The 19,269-nt window shown below is 43.4% G+C and overlaps 1 protein-coding gene across 4 annotated transcripts in view; it reads left to right on the top strand.

The window, feature by feature from the left end:
- The window catches only part of OSBPL3 (oxysterol binding protein like 3), a 128,300-nt gene that overhangs the window by 36,337 nt on the left and 72,694 nt on the right, over positions 1–19,269 (top strand). The window contains exon 1 of one of the 4 annotated variants that reach the window (XM_087821213.1): positions 6,345–6,682. The exons of the other annotated variants lie outside the window; for them this stretch is intronic. The gene's annotated coding sequence lies outside the window, so the exon portion shown is untranslated. Of the gene's footprint in view, positions 1–6,344; positions 6,683–19,269 lie in introns of those variants that run through there. 4 annotated transcript variants of the gene reach the window in all.

Genomic DNA, 19,269 nt, shown 5'->3' with positions numbered 1-19,269 from the left:
GTTTCCACATGTTGAAGTTGACTTTGGCCTTTGACTTTTGCTATTTCATTCTTTCCTTTCCATGTGTTCACTGGAGCATATCAGGCTTTATGTGGACTGATAAGAAATTGTAGGCTCCCAGGTTGATATTATTTAGCTCATTTGTTTTCAATTTAGTGTGATATCTTAAAGTAGTCGTGGTGGAGTTCTCAAAACTTTCTTATTAGAGCTTTCTTCATTTCTTTCAGAGCACAGAGCAACTCTTTTTAAATCTTAGGACTAGATCCCAGTGTCATATATCCGACTCAGCAAAAGTAGATTCACCTCAATGCCAGTGGTTTTTGTGAAAGAAGACGGGTAACTGCATATCTGATTCTACTTGGTTCAAAGATTATTTTTAGGAGGGGAGGAATTTTTTATTGATACACAATTCACATTCCACAAGCTTTACCCTTTTAGAGTGTATAAGTCAGTGATTTTTTTTTTTAGTACATTCACAAAATTGTGCAGCCATCACCACCATCTAATTCCAGTACATTTGCATCAGCCCCCCAAAATCCCATACTCCCCATTTACCCTAACCTTCTGGCCCAGGTAAACACTGCTTTCTGTCTCTTTAGATTTGCTTATTGTGGACATTTCATATAAGGGGAATCATGCAACATGTGGCCTTTCTTATCCCTCTTCCTCCATTTAGCATAATGTTTTCAATGATCATCTGTACTTAGCATGACTCAGTGGTTTACTCCTTTTCATAGCTGAATAATATTCCATCATATGGTATCTTAGTTTGGGCTGTTATAACAAATTGCCTTTGACTGGTTGGCTTAAACCACGGACATTCATTTCTTATAGTTCTGGAGGCTCAGAAGTCCACGACCAAGGTGCTGGTGAAGCCATTGTCTGGTGAGAGATGGCCATCTGTTGTGCCCTCAGTGGCTGAGAGCAGAGAGAGGAAACAAGCTTTCTTTTTATAAAAGCACTAATCCCACTGATGAGGGCTCCACCCTCCTCACCTAATACCTCCCAAAGGCCCCATCTCCAAGTACCATCACACTGGAGATTAGACTTCAACATATGAATTTTGGGATGACACAAACATTTAATTTATAGTATGTGGATATTACGCTTTTTGTTTATTTATTTATCAATTGATAGACATTTGAGCTTTTTCACTTTTTGACCATTATGACTTATGGTGCTATGAACATTCTTGTACAAGTATTTGTCTGGACATATGTCTTAAACTCTCTTGGGTATATACCTAAGAGTGGAATTGCTACCTCATCTCGTAACCTTGTTTAACATTTTAAGGAGGTGACAGATTGTTTTCCAAAGTATACATTCCCACTGAAATGTGAGAGAGTTCCAGTTTATCCATGTCCTTGCTAACACTTGTTGTTATCTGCCTGTTTGTTGGCTTGTCTGTATCTTTTTGTAGGTTTACATATATATATCTTTATTAATTTCAGAGAGAGGACGGGAGAGGGAGAGAGAGAGAGAAACATCAATGATGAGAGTCATTGATTGGCTGCCTCCTGCGGGCCCCCTACTGGGGATCAAGCCCGAAACCCAGGAAATATGCCCTGACCAGGAATCGAACCTCGATCTCCTGGATCCTAGGTCGATGTTCAACCACTGAGCCACACTGGCCAGGCTGTAGTTTTTGTGTGTTTTTTAAATTTATCTTTATTGTTGAAAGTATTACAGATGACCCCCCCTTTTCCCCCCACTGACACCCCCCACTCCTCCATCCAGCTTTCACCACACTGTTGTCAGTGTCCATGGGTTATGCATATATGTACATTAGTTCTTTGGTTAATCTCTACGCCCACCCCCAGTTTTACTTCCTCCTTTCCAATTTGGTAGTTTTGATTTGTATTTCTTTCATGGTTAATAACGTTGAGCGTTTTTTATGTACTTATTGACCATTTGTGTGTCTTCTTTGGAAAATCCTTTGTCCATTTAAAAAAGTGGGTTGTTTTTCCTTGTTGAGTTGTAAGAGTTCTTTATATAGCATTCTGGATACTAGACCCTTATCAGATATATGATTTACAAACATTTTCTCCCATTCTTAGGTTGTCTTTTCATTCTCTTGATGTTATCTTTTGAAGCATAATTTAGAAAAATATTTTGATGAGGTCTAACTTACTATTTTTGCTTTTATTGCCTTTGCTTTAGGTGTCATAGCTAAGAGATGATGACCTAATCCAAGGTCAGAAAAATGTACCCCCATGTTTCTTTCAATAGTTGTATAGTTTTAGCTGTTACATTTATGTCTTTGAATCATATTGAGTGAATTTTTGCATGTGGTATGAAGTAGGGGTTCAACTTTATCCTTTTACATGTGAAAATGATCCACTTTCCCCTTTACCGTTTGTTGAAAAGACCATTTTCCCCATCGAATTGTTTTGGCTCCTTTGTCTGAAATGAATGGGCTATACATGTGAAAGTTTAATTTCTGCATTTTCAATTCTACTCCATTTTATCTTTATGCCTGTACACACTGTGTTGATTCCTGTAGTTTTGTGGTAAGTTTTGCAATGGGGAAGTATGAGTCCTACAAATTTGTGAAGATAATTTTTTTGCTATGATGTTGATATATCCACTCTCCTCCCTCACATACTTTGAGATATCTTTTCTCTGCCATCATAATGTCATATTAGGACTGTTGCTTGAATTGGCCATGAATTCAGTTTCGGGTCTAACCTCACTATTCTTATATGAAAGGTATGGATTTGGAATCAGGCGTATTACAAAAGTTTGACCACTAATTCTGTCTTAGTTTCTTAACTATAAAGTGAAGCTTAAAACTTAAGTCAAAGGATAATTCTGAGAATTAAAAAATGTTTTATATATATGTGTGTGTATATATATATATATATATATATATATATATGCATCTAGGGTGGCACCTGGGAAATGATAGATACAAAATAAATTGTCTGTTACCTTTCCCATGCCCTTCTCATGGATGTAAAAACTTTCCTTGTACCTCGTAAGACGGCTCTGAACTCCTTAAAGTCAGCCTTCTACCATTTAGAGACTGTTTTCTCCAAAATCATTGTGGATTGGTATTACTGAATTTTCTAGTCTGTTCTGTGGTTTTGTTTGTAGTACAGAGTTTCAGACTTTGTTCACTGCTTTATCGCCAGTGTCTGGAAGTACCTGACCAATAGTGAGTGACCAGTAAACATTTGTTAAGTGGATACTTCGTTGACCACGTCTTCTTGTTTCCTTGGTAAATATAGTGCCTATTCTTGGAGGGAGGTTGCTAAGTAAGCATGCATAACAGTTGCATGAGTATTTAATTTCTGAGATACTGTCCACAAGATTTTTTTGAGCAATTTGTCCAGTCAACTGAGTGCCACTCCTGGAGTGGTTCTTCTTTCCTCTGCATGATGCTGTACTTCCCATTTCCATGTTTCTGTTATCGGGGGAAGTGGAGTTCTTGGGTTGCCGCAGGGAGAAGAGTTTTCTCAGGTCCCCAAGGGAGGATGGGTTTCTGTGGAAAGCTTTATCGATGATGTAAAATTAAGGAGGTTTCCCTTCAAGATCCCATCTCTGTCCGCCCCACCATGGAATAAGTCCAATCTTTTCCGCAGCAGGGCTGGAATTAAGGCCACTGCCCAGAATTTCTGCTTCATATTCAAGTCCAGTCCAGTTCAGCGTCTGGCTAGCTCAGCTTGTGTCCCCAGCTGCGGTCCACTGTGTATGGGGTCCACATGGCCATGGGCCATGCGGCTGCTTAAGGCCACATGGCTGTGGAGAGTGGACAGGCAGGTCATGGGTGGGCGGGTGCGGGTCATGGAGCAAGAGAGAGGAAACAAGGAGAGAGGGAACTCTTTGAGGATTTTACCCTTCCAAGATGTCATGTGTTTTCAATGGCTCCACCCTTGTAGCTAATGATCTTTGTTCCTCAGGCAAGAATGACAGACGAGTAGTTTTCCCTATGTCATCCCGACTTTACTGTGCATGGATCCCTTCCCCCAGCAATTGGCAGGGAATAGGCCAGTGGTTCCCTGGGGAGGGTGAAGCTCCCCAGATGACCATGCTTATAATGTCTGGCCTCCCCTTTGCTTTCTCTCTATTATTAATATTAATAACTAGCTAATTATGACAATAACATTTTTTTCTTCAGGGTAATTTCAGACTGAAATAGAAAAGATTGAATCTGAATAATAAACTTTAGAAAGTAAGGGGGAGGGAGAGAGGGGAAGTTAAGGTTTGTGGGAAGATACGTGATAATGAGAGACTAGGGGGGACTTTTAGGGAAGATTGGGTCAAATAGAGAACCATGTCCCCAGTCTCCGGACATTGCTTATGATTTTTATGGGATCGTCAAGGTTTCTCACGATTCTCTACATCTCTCAAGTCTAGACATGAAACTCTAAGCAAGGAGTATCCAAGTGTTATTACTGGCTGCTGTGAGCCTGATTCATAGCCCAGAAATGGTGCCTGTGCATGTTAAGCTATTATACACACGATGAGTAAACCAAACTTTCAAGGTTCCACTTCATGGTCTCGCAGGATAATTGAGCTTTACAGTTAGGATCATCAGGCTGAAGGAATGAATGTGGGTAAATGTCACTTCAAACAATAGATTCCATGGTCAAATAGGTTTGGAATTAATTCAACAAAGTTAACAGGTTTGGCTTTTGTTATTTGCTTGTTATAACTGCAGAACCTCTCAGAGCCTTTAATGTGTTAACATGCATCACTGTGTGTCTGTCTTCAAGAGGGAATGTAGGAGCAGCACTCCCCGAGGTAACTGGTCTGAGGGGACTTATTTTTACCCCCCAAGAGAGCTCCGTGAAACTGATATTTAGCAGAGTACATTATGAATAATTATGATGCAGGAAAACACCTTTATTTTTCAGACATGAAGTCTGGTTTCTTAGTCTTTTTAAGTTGCTGTTTCCTGGAAGGGCCATGTCTGCTAATACATTACATAGAAGCTGGCTATGTCCATTGTCTTCCTAAGAGAACTGTCAGAACAGTGAGAGCTTCAATTAAGAGTTAAAATCAAACTCCTGAAACACTGTGCATATGTGTATATAACTTATAAAATACCCTACCTTCCTGGATCAAATTTTTTTTAATGTACTATTTGTATAGGTTGGTCTGTGTGGTGCCTAATAATCCCTGATCTAATGAAATAATAAAATTTGATTTCTGCAGCTTTTGCTCTGATGCACACTCCTTAAGTTAGAGGACAAGATGGGGACACATACAAACCGCGACCATTTGTTATTGATGGAAGTAGAGTTCTTGGGGTGCTGCAAGGAAAATAATTTCCTGAGGCCCCCACAGGAAGATGGGGATGGAAAGCTTTATTGGTGATGTAAAATTAAGGGGATTCCCCTCCAAGGCCCCATGGAGGGAGTCGAATCTTACCTTTAGCAGAGTCAGAATGAAGGCCACTGCCCAGAATTTCTCTTTCATATTAAAGTATAGTCCAGTCCAGCATCTGGCTAGCTTATCTTGTGTTCCCAGCTGCAGTCCATTGCGTGTGGAATTTGCATGGCCATAGGCAATGTGGCTGCTGAAGGCCGCATGGCTATGGAGAGAGAACACGCAAGAGCACAGGCGAGTGCAGGTCATGGAGCAAGAGAGAGCAAGGGAGAGGAAACTCTTTGTATGGGAATTTTAACTTTCCAAAATTTCACGCACTTCTGACGGGGTCCACGGCCTAACCAATCCATTGTTTCCCAGACTAGACTGACAGGCAGCCACCTTCCCTGTGCCACCCGGACTTCATTGCACATGCGCCTATCTCCCCCTTTATTTGACCCCTTCCCCCAGTGATCTGCAGGGAATGGGCCCGGGTTCCCTGGGGAGTGTGAAGCTGTAGTTTCCTGGTGAAGCTGCCCAGATGACCTTGCTTATAATGTCTGGCCTTTCCTTCGTCTTTTTCTATTAATATTAATAAACTAGCTAATTACGACTATAACACATTGACTTGTGCTATGGACTAAACAAAACAGGGACAGCTGTTCTGAGTTGTTGGACAAGCTTGTCATGACTGGAATACATTCTTGGAGTTCTGTGGTAGAGAAGACTTGTACAAATGTGGATACAGGCGACTCACTACTCCTCACAGTTCTTCCGTCTTCCCTCCCTCCCTCCACCCAGACCCCCACCCTGCCTTCTTTCTTCCAAGTTATCTAGTAGGGTTTGTTTATTTAACTGTCTTTAAAAGAGAGGGGGAGAGAGAGAAAAAAAAGTAAGGGGAGAGAGAAAGAAGGACAGAGAGAGAGAGAGAGAGAGAGGAGAGGGGGAGGGAGAGAGGGAGGGAGAGGTCTTAGTAGTATAGCTGCCTTCACTTCCAGTAAATCTAGTTTTGTGTGTGTTAGAGTGTCACCATTGTGGTGTAACAACAGTACAGCTGGGATGCCCAGTGTCGATTGTTTCCATTTGCACCTCTAGTTAAAAGACGTTAGCGCCACTGATTTTCTTATCTGCATTCTTGGGAGGTTTCTGCATTCCCCTGCCTAATGACTGGGGGAGGTGTGACCTAGGCAGATTCTCTTCTTAGAGCACACTGTTTCCCCAACAACAGACTCAACAGAGAACTGAGGGTCAGAGAATGAGGACTGCTGGAGGTATTTGAGTCAGAATCTGAGATTGGTGTTTATTGGGGAAACCAGAAGCATGGATCAGGTGACCATTTTAGGAAAATGAACCATACAGATCCAGAAAGGTAATGACTGTTTTCTTTTTATTTCAGTGATTTGTGTTTCTTATTTTTAAAAATCAAGCGCCAAAAAAAAAAAGAGAAAAAAAAAAGTTCTGTGCATGTAAGACATGCCCAGACCTGTAGAGAATTTTTATGAGTTTATTTGAGCCAAAATTGAGAAAGTGCTCTGGAGAATGGCAGTTTTTCTGCAGTTTATTTTATACATTACCTTCAAAAGAGGAGGCACAAGGAGTGGCTCATGAAATCCATTTGTGGTAGATTAGGGTGGCAGGGGAAAGCAAAGTGGAGAAATCTCTGGGCTTGGATAAAGACTAAAATGGGGAGACATACTTCTTCTACACTGGCTGGTATAGGATAGTTAACAATTAACATTTACAGCACATAGAAATGGTATTTGAGCAACAAGATAACAATGAGGGCTTCTGTGGTCTCACGCTCTGTTGAGAGGTTGTGCCCTGAGGGTCTGGAAAAAAGGGGATTACCCTGACATTCCAAAGGCAGGTTGTCAAAAAGACAATAGACAGGCTCAGTTAAAGATTGAACTTTGTCAAGGAAGATACTGGCTTAGGACATGACTACCTGCCAGGACTTGCTTTTAGTTGGGAACTTTTCATTTCAGACCGTCCTATGTGGTTTCTTTAGGTCTCTGAGTGTGTGAGGCCCACCATGCGGGCCTCCCCTGAGCTTGTCAGGTTTACTGTGTGGCCTCTTTTTCGTCCACAGTTCAAAGGGAAAATTAAAATATTACCCACAAATCTCAACCAGAAAATAACCAGTGTTAACATTCATTTCAGGCTTGCCTCTATACATATAGTGAGAGGAAATGATAGAGGGATGGATGGATAGATGATATGAAACGAAACATAGTCTTAAAAGTAAAGTATTTATTTGATCTGACTTGAATTTAGCCAAAGGAAAAGCAATGGCCAGTCTTCTGAAAGGCTATTCCTTATGCCAAATGGATTAGTTTTCTTAGTTCAGAAGAGAGATGTGTGGGAGTCAGAATGGGTCCAGTCGACTATAACACCATAATCAACAATCTAACACTTCACTCAGCATCCCTCCCCTGATTTCAGACGTTTGTCGCTTGTTTTATTTTTGTTTTGTTAGGATTTATACTTTTAACACTCAGTAGCTATACTTCCTCTGGCTATTCCCCCCCATATTTAATCCTAATCAATGCACTTTTCACCATCAGTCTTTTCCATGGCTTTGCCATTTCTTGTAATTTACTATTTGGTGGGTTTCTTCATCATGAGTCATTAAGTTCTTTAAGAAAGGGCTTCCGGATGCCGTATTTCCTAAGTTGTTTTATCTTTGGGAATTGTTGCCTATTGCCTTTCTTTTTGAAAGACAACTTTTCTGTTGCCAAATTGTCTGCTAAAGAGGCTGTACCGATTTATGTACCACCAGCAATATCTGAGAATGCTTGTCTCGAATGGGGAAGTTTTAGGTAAGAATATCTGTTTGCCTGAAATGGTGGGATTATATTGGGCAGTGACTAAAATAAATTTGAGTTGATAGATTGGACATTAGATGATGGAAACACTTGAATGTTGGGAAATTGGCTATCTTCTTGATGATGAATTTCTCATTTCCTTGCCAAAATCACAGCTCGCCTGCAGGCCAAATGGTAGCTACTGGGCAGCTTTGCTGAGCTGCTTCTAGGGCTTTGTAAATTGTGAGGGACTCCCTTGAGCTCCTCCCATCCTTCCCCAACCCTGTGCACAGGCATCTGGCTGGCTGACGGTGGATTTTTGCTGCCACCTGAAGACAGTAGAAAGTGGTAAGCATTTACATCTGCCAGAAAAATTAGCATCTGATCGTTGTTTGAACTGATATTTTCTTTGTTCTGAAATATGATCTTTTGTTTCATGTCACAGACTATTTTTTTAAAACTGAGTGTCTGTAGTAAGCCATCCCTAACTGCCACGTGGCCTTCGCACATCTTTCTGTGACATTCCCAGTGGCTTTCAGCTGAGGCCGGATGAGGCGGAAGGTCCGATGCTTTCAGTGCAGCCCATCTCTGTGCTGACGCAGGTTGAAGTAAGTACCTGTAAGTTGAAGTTGGGCTTATGATGAAAAATCCCTGCTGACCTCATGTAAAAACGAATAGCCTACGTTGCCCTTTAGTTCATTCTTTCCCAGCAGCGGAGGGAATGGGGAAGAAAATTTCCCAAGTGACCTAATACATTTAAGTTTTTACAATCATGCCTTACGGTGGCGATTCAGCTGTCCGCCAGCCATGGACATTTTTCAGAGCCAGTGGAGTGAGAGCACACGTGTGAGACTGCAGGAGGCAGACATGTCCCCAGGTGTTCTCACTTGGTGCTGAAGGGAAGGAGGGGAAAAATAAGTGGCTTGGAATGGTGTAGACTAAGGCTGTGCTGTCCAGTATGGTAGGTACCAGTCACATATGGCTATCTAAATTGAAATTATTTAAAATTAAATCCAATTTAAAATTTAGTTTCTTAGTTGCACTGGCCACATTTCAAGGACTCCATAGCCACATGTGGCTAGAGGCTGCTGAATCAGGCGGCACCTAGAGCTCTGGTCTGTATGCTGATCCTTCATTTCATGGTCCTTCAGGGCTCACTGCAGCCCTAATGAGCTGGTCTCCTGTCTTTTCTCCCTCCCTCCTTCTGCTTTCAGTTGTTCTGCTGCAATTGCAATGATGAAGCACTGGTCTCCACCTTAACTATTTGGTTCTGGGCACAGATAGCCCTCAGGGAATCCAGTGTATGGTCCACACTAGATCTTTGCCCTGCGGGATCAACCAGACAACTCTCTGGCCAAAGCCCGAGTTAGTTCATGTTCTTACCAAAGGACTGAGTGGTTCTTGGGATTTTGACTCTTGAATTTAATAATAAAACTGCTCTTTCACAATATTTAAATGTATCTACTTAGGACTTTTACTTTAATTCCTTCTTTCCCTTCTGGATGTGTGTTCTTGATGAAGAGGCCTGGGATCTGTCCTAGCTGTACCCCCACTGACTGACCCTATGACCTTAGTAAGATAATTTCTCTGTGGTTCAGTTGCCCATTGAGAACTCACTGTCAACCACTGCTAAAGCTATTGGAGACAAATACCAAGTGATAAGGGAGAAGTTTTGACAAACGTCTGTGTTAAAGAGTTCGTAAGGGGTTTGTTTGTCTTTTCATCGTTGTCCCTAGTTTTAGATTTCCAATGTCCCATTTGTGGTCTGCCACTATCAGACACATGCCCACCTTGATCAGCTACCTGGCTCATATACTCCACTGTGTGCTTCATGTAACTTTCTAAGGGAGGAAGGTCTAGGCTTGTTGACCAGGGAGCCCTCTTCCAAGTTTCACCTGCATGACAAAACTATGATGCTGTGGCATGAGGATCCTGCTGGCCTGAGGGTCAGGAGAAGGGGCTGTGCTGCTGATTGAACTGAGCCTTTTTAACCCCGAGTTCCTTTCCTCCCACCTGACCAGCCTGGAGCTCTGCCGAGGTTTCCCACCTAGTGTTGCAGTTTTCTAACGCTGTGTAACAAACATCCCTGAAATTGGTGGATTAAGACAATGACATTTATTTAGCTGTCAAATCTGCTTTGGGGTGGGACAGAGAGCTGGACTCTTCCACTCAGAAGGTTGGGGGTGGGTAACATTTGAAGGCTTACTACTCACATATCTGGGAGCTGGCTGGGTCTTGGGTCTTTTCCCAGTGGGCCCCTCTGCGTGTACCCTCTACATTGCCTAGTTTGTGCTTCTTCTCATCCTGATGGCCAAGTTGAAGAGCAGGCGTCCTGAGAGACAGAGAGAGAGTGAGTCAAGTGCAAACTATTTTACCATTTCTACCGTAGCCTTGGAAATCACACAGCATTGCTTTGGCCATAGTTACAAGCCCACTCAGGTGCAAGGGAAGGAAGCAGTGACCCCTACCAGTCAATTGAGAAGTATCATCGTTACTTTATAAGAACAACTTTGTGATGAGATGTATATTGGTCTCATTATCTTAAAAAATACATCTTAGAGAGAGCTGAATTGGCATCTGCTCTCTCTCAGTCATAAATAAGCCTTGAGGTCTGACCTGTATCTGGAAACTGGGGCACTTCTCATTTTTAGGATATGATTGGCATTGCTCTGTGCTGGGGCTGCTCTACCTTTGTGTATAGGGTGGGGGAGTTGCCAGTGGCATAGCACTGGGGCTTCTTTGATGAAAGATGCTATCTAAACACAAAATGATGAATTGAAAAACCTTCGATGTGCTAAACTCCCCAGTTCAACTGATGTCTACAATGAATGCACAACGGATGGGAATTCAGACTGAAAATCAGGGTCCTGGTTGCTGAAAATTATCTTTAAAATTAATTTGATGGAGTCCAGCTAGACTCTTGATAACATTATTTACACCTCCTATGTAGACTTAGGTTTTCTTATTTGTAATTTCTATTACTTAATACTGTTGTAAGATTCTCATCTGATGCAAACTCCTAAACAATTAGGATCCATCTTTCTACACAATTTTTAAGTTTGATAAATGGGTACTTTACAATATTTCTTTCCCGTTTGGAGATCAAATAAGTTTTAGTCGAAATCTTTTTGTAGCTAGCATAGGGGGAGGGGACACAGGTCACCAGTTTGATAAATAACCTGCCACATGCCAGGTTCTGTGCCATTTGTAGGAAATTGGAGAGGGAAAAAAAAGAGAAAACAATAAGACAGGCTTCAAATGGCTTCCGATCTATACACTCTACTAGAGGGGGAAAAACGATATTGTATTGTGGGCATTAGTAACAGAGGTGCTTTTACATTTTTTCTTGCCTTTTGAGCTCTAGTCTACCAAAAACCACTCCTGATTTTTCAGCCTGTTTTCTCTGGCTTATCCTTCTATTTCTCCTTATAATTTTTTTTGGCTTGTGTAGTTTAAATGTGTTGTATGTTCATTTCCTTGCAGCAGACCTTCCCCTAGGAGTGAACAGAGCTTCCCGCGCCCCTTTCCCTCCCCACCTCCACGCACTAAATTAGCGGTTCCTTGCTTGCTCTCCAGCCTCTTACAGGCATTGTTTTAGAAGCACGCCCCCAAAATATGTCTTGGGAAATTTGTTTTGTAGAACTTATTTAAGTTTAGAGTCTCAGTCCCAGGGTTATTTTTAGTGAGATAGACAAACAAACTCAAAGTGTGTACATTTGATATGTTAACCGTTCGGTGTTTGGTTTCTTGTTACTTGAGAGTGTTTAGCTAGTGCTTCTGGAGCTTTATCCATTCTTAGCTTAATGTTTACATTTCTGAAAAGACCGATTAGTAAAGTTTTTACAGGGGACAGGGAAGTTTTTAAAGTTCGCCTTCGTATTTCGCAGTGACTCAGTTGGTAGTCTTTTTAGGTAAGTAATGAAATGTGGTTGCCAGTTGCTAAAATTCTACCCGCTTCCGCCAGCAGTTGTCAGGTGAGGGAGGATGACACCCCTGATAAAATTCAAACCACAAGATGTTATTTACAGCTCTTGGGGGGATGCTCTCTCCTCCTACCCTTTAAACTGCTCCGTCACATCCTGCCTTGCATTTTAATTTGATGTAAATTTAGATGCAGTAGAAGTAGGTCTGGCAGTAGATACTAAAATGAAATTAAATTCTAAAATAAAAGAAGGCAGTGCTCTGGAGTAAATCTTCCTGTCACTTCTGGGTGGGTGCAAGGTGTGCAAGATTTAGGGCAGTGGTTCTCAGCCCTCACTGTGTATCAGAATCACCTGGGGAGCTTTTCAAAATGCCCTTGCCCGGGCCTCAACCCAGAGGGTCTGGATGACTGTATGGAGCGGGCCGACTTTGGCATTTTTGTAGACGCTCCCCGGGGTGATCCTGACCTGCAGCCAGGCTTGTGAAATATTGCATGAGGTGCCCTCCCCCCTCTCCACATTCCTCTCTACTTAGTCAAGTCCTACCCACACCTTTAAGGCTCCCTGCAGGCCACCTCTTTCAAACTTTGATGCACAACTCCAGCCTCACTGAGTTCTTCCCTGTGACTGTCCACAGCACCTACCAGATTTGCTGCCCTGAGGTGAGTTCTTGTTTCATTATGTACATCTTCTCTCCTTGATCAGAGTGACTTCCTCCTTGGATTAAGTTTCTGTCATTTAGTTCCATCCCTTAGGGGGTGGCACAGCTATGGACGCCTAGCAGGTACTTTATAGATCGATACTGAGTTGACTTTTCATCAGCATGGCCGTTCCCCTTTATCCCCTTGTCTTTGCACTGTAGCTTCCTTTATTAGCCCACATTTATCCATAAGTGTTTCTTCCTCTTGAGCCACAGAAGGACAAGTAAGAGTGGCTGAACTGTAGAAGGAAGGGGAAACTCGGCCCATTTCTGATTTTATCGTTTGAGAGTGGAGGGATTGTCACGGACCTGTGGTCCCCTCCCTCTCCAATCAGAACATTCAGTCATCCTGTTCTAGAGTGGCTCTTGGGACCATGTGGGTGGTGCGCAAGGCAGAGGAGGCTGTCCTGCCAGAGAAGGTGAAAATGGTCTGAGAAATGCGTCTCTGCCACAAGGCCTATTGAAGATTCTGGGATTGTTTCAGGAGACGGTAATGCACTCCTAGAACCTGAAAATAGGAAAGAAAGGGAGAATGGATATTGATAAACAGCAGGCCAAGGAATGCATGATAACTGGCCAAAATACCAGATCTACCACTTTCCACCTTAGCTCATTGGTTTGGGTAAAAATACACTAACTGACAAGAAACCTCAAATGTATCCCTAGTCCTATGAAGTTCACATGCAGGGGCATGTGTGATGGTTCTGCCTGTCCAGGGGCTGGAACAGGCTAGGGAAAGCGCACAAGTAATTGCAGCACAGATGGTGTTTACAAACAGAGCTTGGTTTGTCGGGTAGGTTCCTGACATCTTTGAGGACCAATATGTTTAGCAAGAGATTGGCTGGCCTGATTAAGAGTGCTCAACTGAAATGTGATGGGAAGGAAAAGACATTAAAACTTGATTGGATGGAGAACACTAAGCATAGCAAAGACAAGACCAATAACAGAGAAGGAGGATTTCAGTAATTCATACAAACAAACGCGCGGCTGGGAAGCATGGTGGTTATAACCCCCGTAGCTGCTTGCCATCCTAGAACCGCTGAGGACTGAGCAAAGTGAACTTGAAACATTAAAACTGGGACCTAGATAGGATCATCTGATTTGTCTCGCCCAGTACATTAAGGTGGTTCTCAGGACTAATGATTCCAGAAGGGAATATTTTGCTTTAGAGAAGCAGGCCTATGGAAATCTAGACCCTGAAGGTGAATGGCTACGTAACGTTGCTGGGAAAGGTGGTTATAGTAGGATCAATACTATGGATTGTCAGACAGAGGTTATAGGTGATGCTTTCTCCCCAGAGACTGAAACTCTAGAATGGATGCCAAATGTGCTGGAAAAGCCCACTGGAAGTTTCATTCTGCTAACTTCAGTGAAACTCTTGACTTTTCTGCTGATTGTTTGATTTTTAAGGAGATTGAGAAAATAACACAAGGAGATATCTCTGAAAAGGAATAAAGGAACATTGGCCAGTTATATAAAATGACAGGAGCCAGGAGATGCAGTCCCCAAAGAAGCCATGTACTCTAGAAATATTTCAACAGTTCAGACAAGAGGAAGAAGTGAACTCTCTTAGGGCCAAAGACAAAATGGTAAGGAGGCTTCAAAAGGAAAGGATTGCTAAAATGATCTGAAACACACATATGATCCCAAATGGTTCCTGCAAAGAGGAAAGGAGGAAGGCTCCTATGGAAATACATAAATGTGCTCGCACAGGGGATTTTTTTTCCTGTTAACTCAGATTAATGAAGGATATCCAGTCTGGCTCAACAATGATTGCTACCAGGCTTTGTAAGTCACTTTCCCACAGAGTAGAGATGAGTAAAATGCAGCCCCTGAGTGAGGTGTAGACGCGGAAACACCCAGTGGGCAGGGTGAGTGAGAACGCAGGAAACTTACGGCGCCCTTGCAGAGAGCACGAAACCGAAGCAGGGCTGCAGAGGGGAAATAAAACTGGAGGTGGGGCCCCTTCAGCCAAGGTTTCATAGCAGAGCTGACGCATGAAGTGCTCTTTGGAGGGCGGAGGGAATTTCCGCAGATGGAGCGGAGAAACCAGGTTAGGAGGGTGCTCCCTCTGCACAGAAGGCCCAGCCAGGACCAGGAGGAACAGTATAATTGCAGAGCTCAGAATATAGGGCGTGGATGTACAAGGTTTTGGAGACCAGGTTGGAGTAATAACAGCTAAAATATAGTTGAGTGATGACTGACATGTACTGTGTTGTTTCTCATGCATTATTATAAAATTTTTTTCCAGTTACGCTTGGCATTCAATATTACTTTGTATTTAGTTTCAGGTATACAGCATAGTGGTTAAGCATTTATATAATTTGCAAAGTGATCCACCCAATAATGCAAGTATCCCCCTGGCCCCATCCACAGTTATTACGATATTATTGACTATATTCCCTCTGCTGAACTTTCCATCCCATGACTGTTTCGTAACTACCGATTGGACTTCTCAACCCCTTTGCCTTTTTCACGCAGCCCCCGAGCCCTCCGCCATCTGACAGCCAGCAGTCTGTTCTCTGTGTCTCTGAGTCTGCTTCAAGTTTTACGTGCATTATTTCAGTCAAATCACAAAAAAGTACTTCTCTTTGTCCCTCTTTTCAGATGAGGCAACAACTCAGAAGTTCAGTAACACCCAGTGTGCGGCAGATAGAGCCAGAGTCCAAAGCCAGTTCATTTTAACTGGATTGTGAAGAGCCGAGGATTTTGAACTTAATTCCATGACTAGTGGGAATTTAGAGCAGAGAAGAGACCCTGGGACCTTTTTTGGGAAAGTGGACTGGGGAGGAAAATGTCGGGGAGACTAAAGTGAAGGGAGAGAAAAAGTAGACACCCCGCCACGGGGTCCAGAGTGAATCGGGGAGGTGTGGGCATGGAGAATGGAAAAGAGGTTGGGGTGCTAGGCGAGTGCCAGGGCAGAGCTCTTCTAGCTCTGAGTCACAGTGTTCGGGACCTGAGAGAAGGGGTCCCTGCCGATTAGGAGAGGGTGGGTGTCTTAGAGTCAAGGGAGTCAGCACAGGTCTCAGCGTGAGGGAGCGATAAGTTTGCTCTCAAGGTGACCAGGAGGCCTCATGTTCCAGTGATAAGTCCCAGACCATCCAGCAGGCTGAGGGCTGGAGGGACAGTAAGGAGAGCAGAGTGGGGACACGGCTGCCATATCAAAGTCATGCGTGTGGCTAAGATGACCAAGAGCTAATGTCGGTAGAAAGAAGCAGGTGAAAGACAAAACTTTGGTAACAATTCAGAGATAAGAGAAACTAGGTAAGAGTGTTGCCCAAGTATGCTAGAATAATCTCTGTAGAACTAAAGTCGGGAATGAGCTGAGACTTTCGAAAAGTGGGTAAAAACTACAAAACAGTTTGCAGACATATCTAGAGCCAGGTGAACAAATAAAAGATAAGCTTCTGGCCCTGGCCCATTTGGCTCCGTTGATTGAGCATTGCCCCGTGGGCTGAAGGGTCACCGTTTCAATTCCCTGTCAGGGCACATACCCAGGTTTCGGGTTCAGTTCTGGTCGGGGTGTGTGTGGGAGGGAACCGATTGATGTTTCTCATATCGATATCTCTGCCTCTTTCTTTGTCTCTCTCTGCCTCTCTCTCTCTTTCCCTCTTCTCTCCCTCCCTCCTCCCTCTCCCTCTTTCTATAAAATCAATAAAAACATTTAAAAAAAGATAAGCTTCTGGATGTGGAAACTTTCTCTTCACAAAACATCAGGAGTCAAAAGAATTACTCTAATTCTACTTGTTTTCCGTCTCTTTTCTAAAGAACTACTAACTGAAAACTGGATAAACACAGAGAAGAGGAAATTGAAACCCAGGACAGGTGAAGGGTTAGGAAACAGGTACCTGGCTGTGTTAAGTGGGTTTTGGGTTCCAGTTCTGCACCAAACCTGGAACCACTTCATCGTCACCGAACCTCAGGGGGTAAAGTGTGCCACGTGAAAGAGGCTGAGATGGGTGTCAGGAGTCTAAAAATGGGCCGTTGCTGTCAAGATGTTTGGAAAGAGAAAGGAAATTTCTGCAGACTCTAGACCAGTGATTCTCAAAACTGGCTGCGCATTGGAATTTGGGGAGCTTTTTCAAAATATTGTGTCCTGGGTCCCACCCCCAAAGCTCATGATTAAAGCGGCGTAAGGGCAGTGTACTGCCCCTTAGGAAGTGTAATCAGCGTTGGCCGTCCGTGATCAGACGGGCTCTGGATCCACGTCACATAAGAAATGGTTACAGAAAGTGCAGCCGTTAGGCCTGGAGGAGAAAGGGTTTGCTGGGGGCAGTGGGAATCGCTCGAGTTCCAGTGCAGGTTATGGGGGGAAGAAGGGGTTCGTCTTGTTCTCTGTAGCGATCGGGCAGACCTAGGACCAGTGTATGGAAGTTATAGTGAGCCAAAAATCAACTCTAAATAAAAAACCATCTGGAATAATTTTTTTAACAGAAAATGAAATCTCTCTCGTGGGAAGCGGTCAAGCATTGGCGACCTGGCTGCGCCACAGGAAGATTCTTGCTTTGGGTGGGAGGCTGGGGCTGGAATTTGCACTGAGGTTCCGTGGTTCTGTGCAGCGACTGGCGTGTGTTCTTGTGCTTTTTGTTCGGTCTACTTAATAGTGGTAAATAAGTGGTTCGAGCACAAACCCACCGCCTGGCGCACTGTCAACCCTTTTGTCCTATGGAAACTGCCACACTTCAGATCTGTGTCCATGTGCATTCCTGTTGCTGGGCTAGGCTCTGAGCAGTAACTGATTCTTCTCTGAAGAAGTGGATTGCAAAGGGCACACAGTGCCTTCTGCATGCATGGTGAGGGGGTGGGAATAAATATTCTCTCTTAAAGTGAGAGAGTACGCCTTTGACTCTTTAGGCTTCTTGACTCCTGGCTTTCCAGGAGACAGAAAGGGTTTCTGGAAGGATTCTTTGCCCATAGAGAAGTGGGGGTGGAGACATCTTTGACTCTGAGTCTCAGTGCTCATCTTCCAGGAACAGTCAGCATCCCTGGATCCAGCCAGTGGTTGACTCTGTCTCAGTACTAATCCTCCAGGAACGGTCAGAAAGCACCCCTGGCCAGTGGTTGACTCTGTCTCAGTACTAATCCCCCAGGAACGGTCAGATAGCACCCCTGGATCCGGCCAGTGGTTGACTCTGTCTCAGTACTAATCCTCCAGGAACGGTCAGATAGCACCCCTGGCCAGTGGTTGACTCTGTCTCAGTACTAATCCCCCAGGAACGGTCAGATAGCACCCCTGGATCCAGCCAGTGGTTGACTCTGTCTCAGTACTAATCCTCCAGGAACGGTCAGATAGCACCCCTGGCCAGTGGTTGACTCTGTCTCAGTACTAATCCCCCAGGAACGGTCAGATAGCACCCCTGGATCTGGCCAGTGGTTGACTCTGTCTCAGTACTAATCCCTCAGGAACAGTCAGATAGCATCCCTGGGTCCTGCCAGTGGTAGACTCTGTCTCAGTACTAATCCCCCAGGAACGGTCAGATAGCACCCCTGGATCTGGCCAGTGGTCCAGGTAGTTAAGGTAGATCAGCCGTATTTCACACAGAACTCCAGGATCAGCCCTCTGAGGACATTGGGATTAGAACCCACTTCCAGAAACCTCTCCTCTGATCTGCAGAATTTAAAACCAAATAACCAAGCCCTACTTGTGATCATATAACATTTTGAAAATCAAGGTATTTCAGAGAGCATCATTTCTTCTTTCTTTTTTTTTTAATATATCTTTATTGATTTCAGAGAGAGGAAAGGAGAGGGAGCGACAGAGATAGAAACATCAATGATGAGAGAGTCATTGATCGAGTCCACAACTGGGCATGTGCCCTGACCGGGAATCGAACCCCGATCGCCTGGATCCTAGGTCGATGCTCAACCGCTGAGCCACGCCTGGCCGGGCAGAGCATCATTTCTTAAAAAAAAAAAAAAAAGAAAGCATATCTGGGAATAAAATAATTTTTTTTACCAAAGAAGACCAGATCAGAAATGGATATTCCATTATACATTTTTTTGGTGTTAATTCAGGACATAATTTATATTTTACTGAGAAATTGTGTATTAACTGGATCTATATGCCATCCAGTCTTCGCCGAGAGTTGTTTCCAAGGGTGGAAGCGAAACCAGTTTCTCAAACAAAACATGACCAAGTGTGTGAGTGTGGACACGTGAGCCCGATGAATTAATAAATAGCTGTCATATGTCGCTGTTTCAAGTCTGCTAGTTAATATTAAGCTGCTTTTTTGGACAGCCAGTGGTGATGAATGATGTGGCTTTTATATTTCAGCATTTCTGTCATGTTCCAAAGTAAGCACGCTACTTAGACGATTTAAAAATCTGTTCACACTTGTGTTATGGATTTTGGGAAATGCTAATATGTCGAAAGACAAAAATGTTTTTAGACTCTATGGAGTCCTTATATAGTTTGGGTTGTAAGAGGAGCGTGGGATCTTACCTTTGCCTCCTGTGCCCCTTTCTGGGAGCCAGGAGAGAAACAAACAGAACTAACACCTGTTAAGCGTCTTCTATTCGGGCCAGGCACTTG

Source organism: Miniopterus natalensis, chromosome 10 (assembly GCF_054644295.1).
Source record: "Miniopterus natalensis isolate mMinNat1 chromosome 10, mMinNat1.hap1, whole genome shotgun sequence".
NCBI lineage: Eukaryota > Metazoa > Chordata > Mammalia > Chiroptera > Miniopteridae > Miniopterus > Miniopterus natalensis.
The sequence above is the reverse complement of the archived record's forward strand: the minus strand, read 5'-3'. Positions and strand labels throughout refer to the sequence as shown.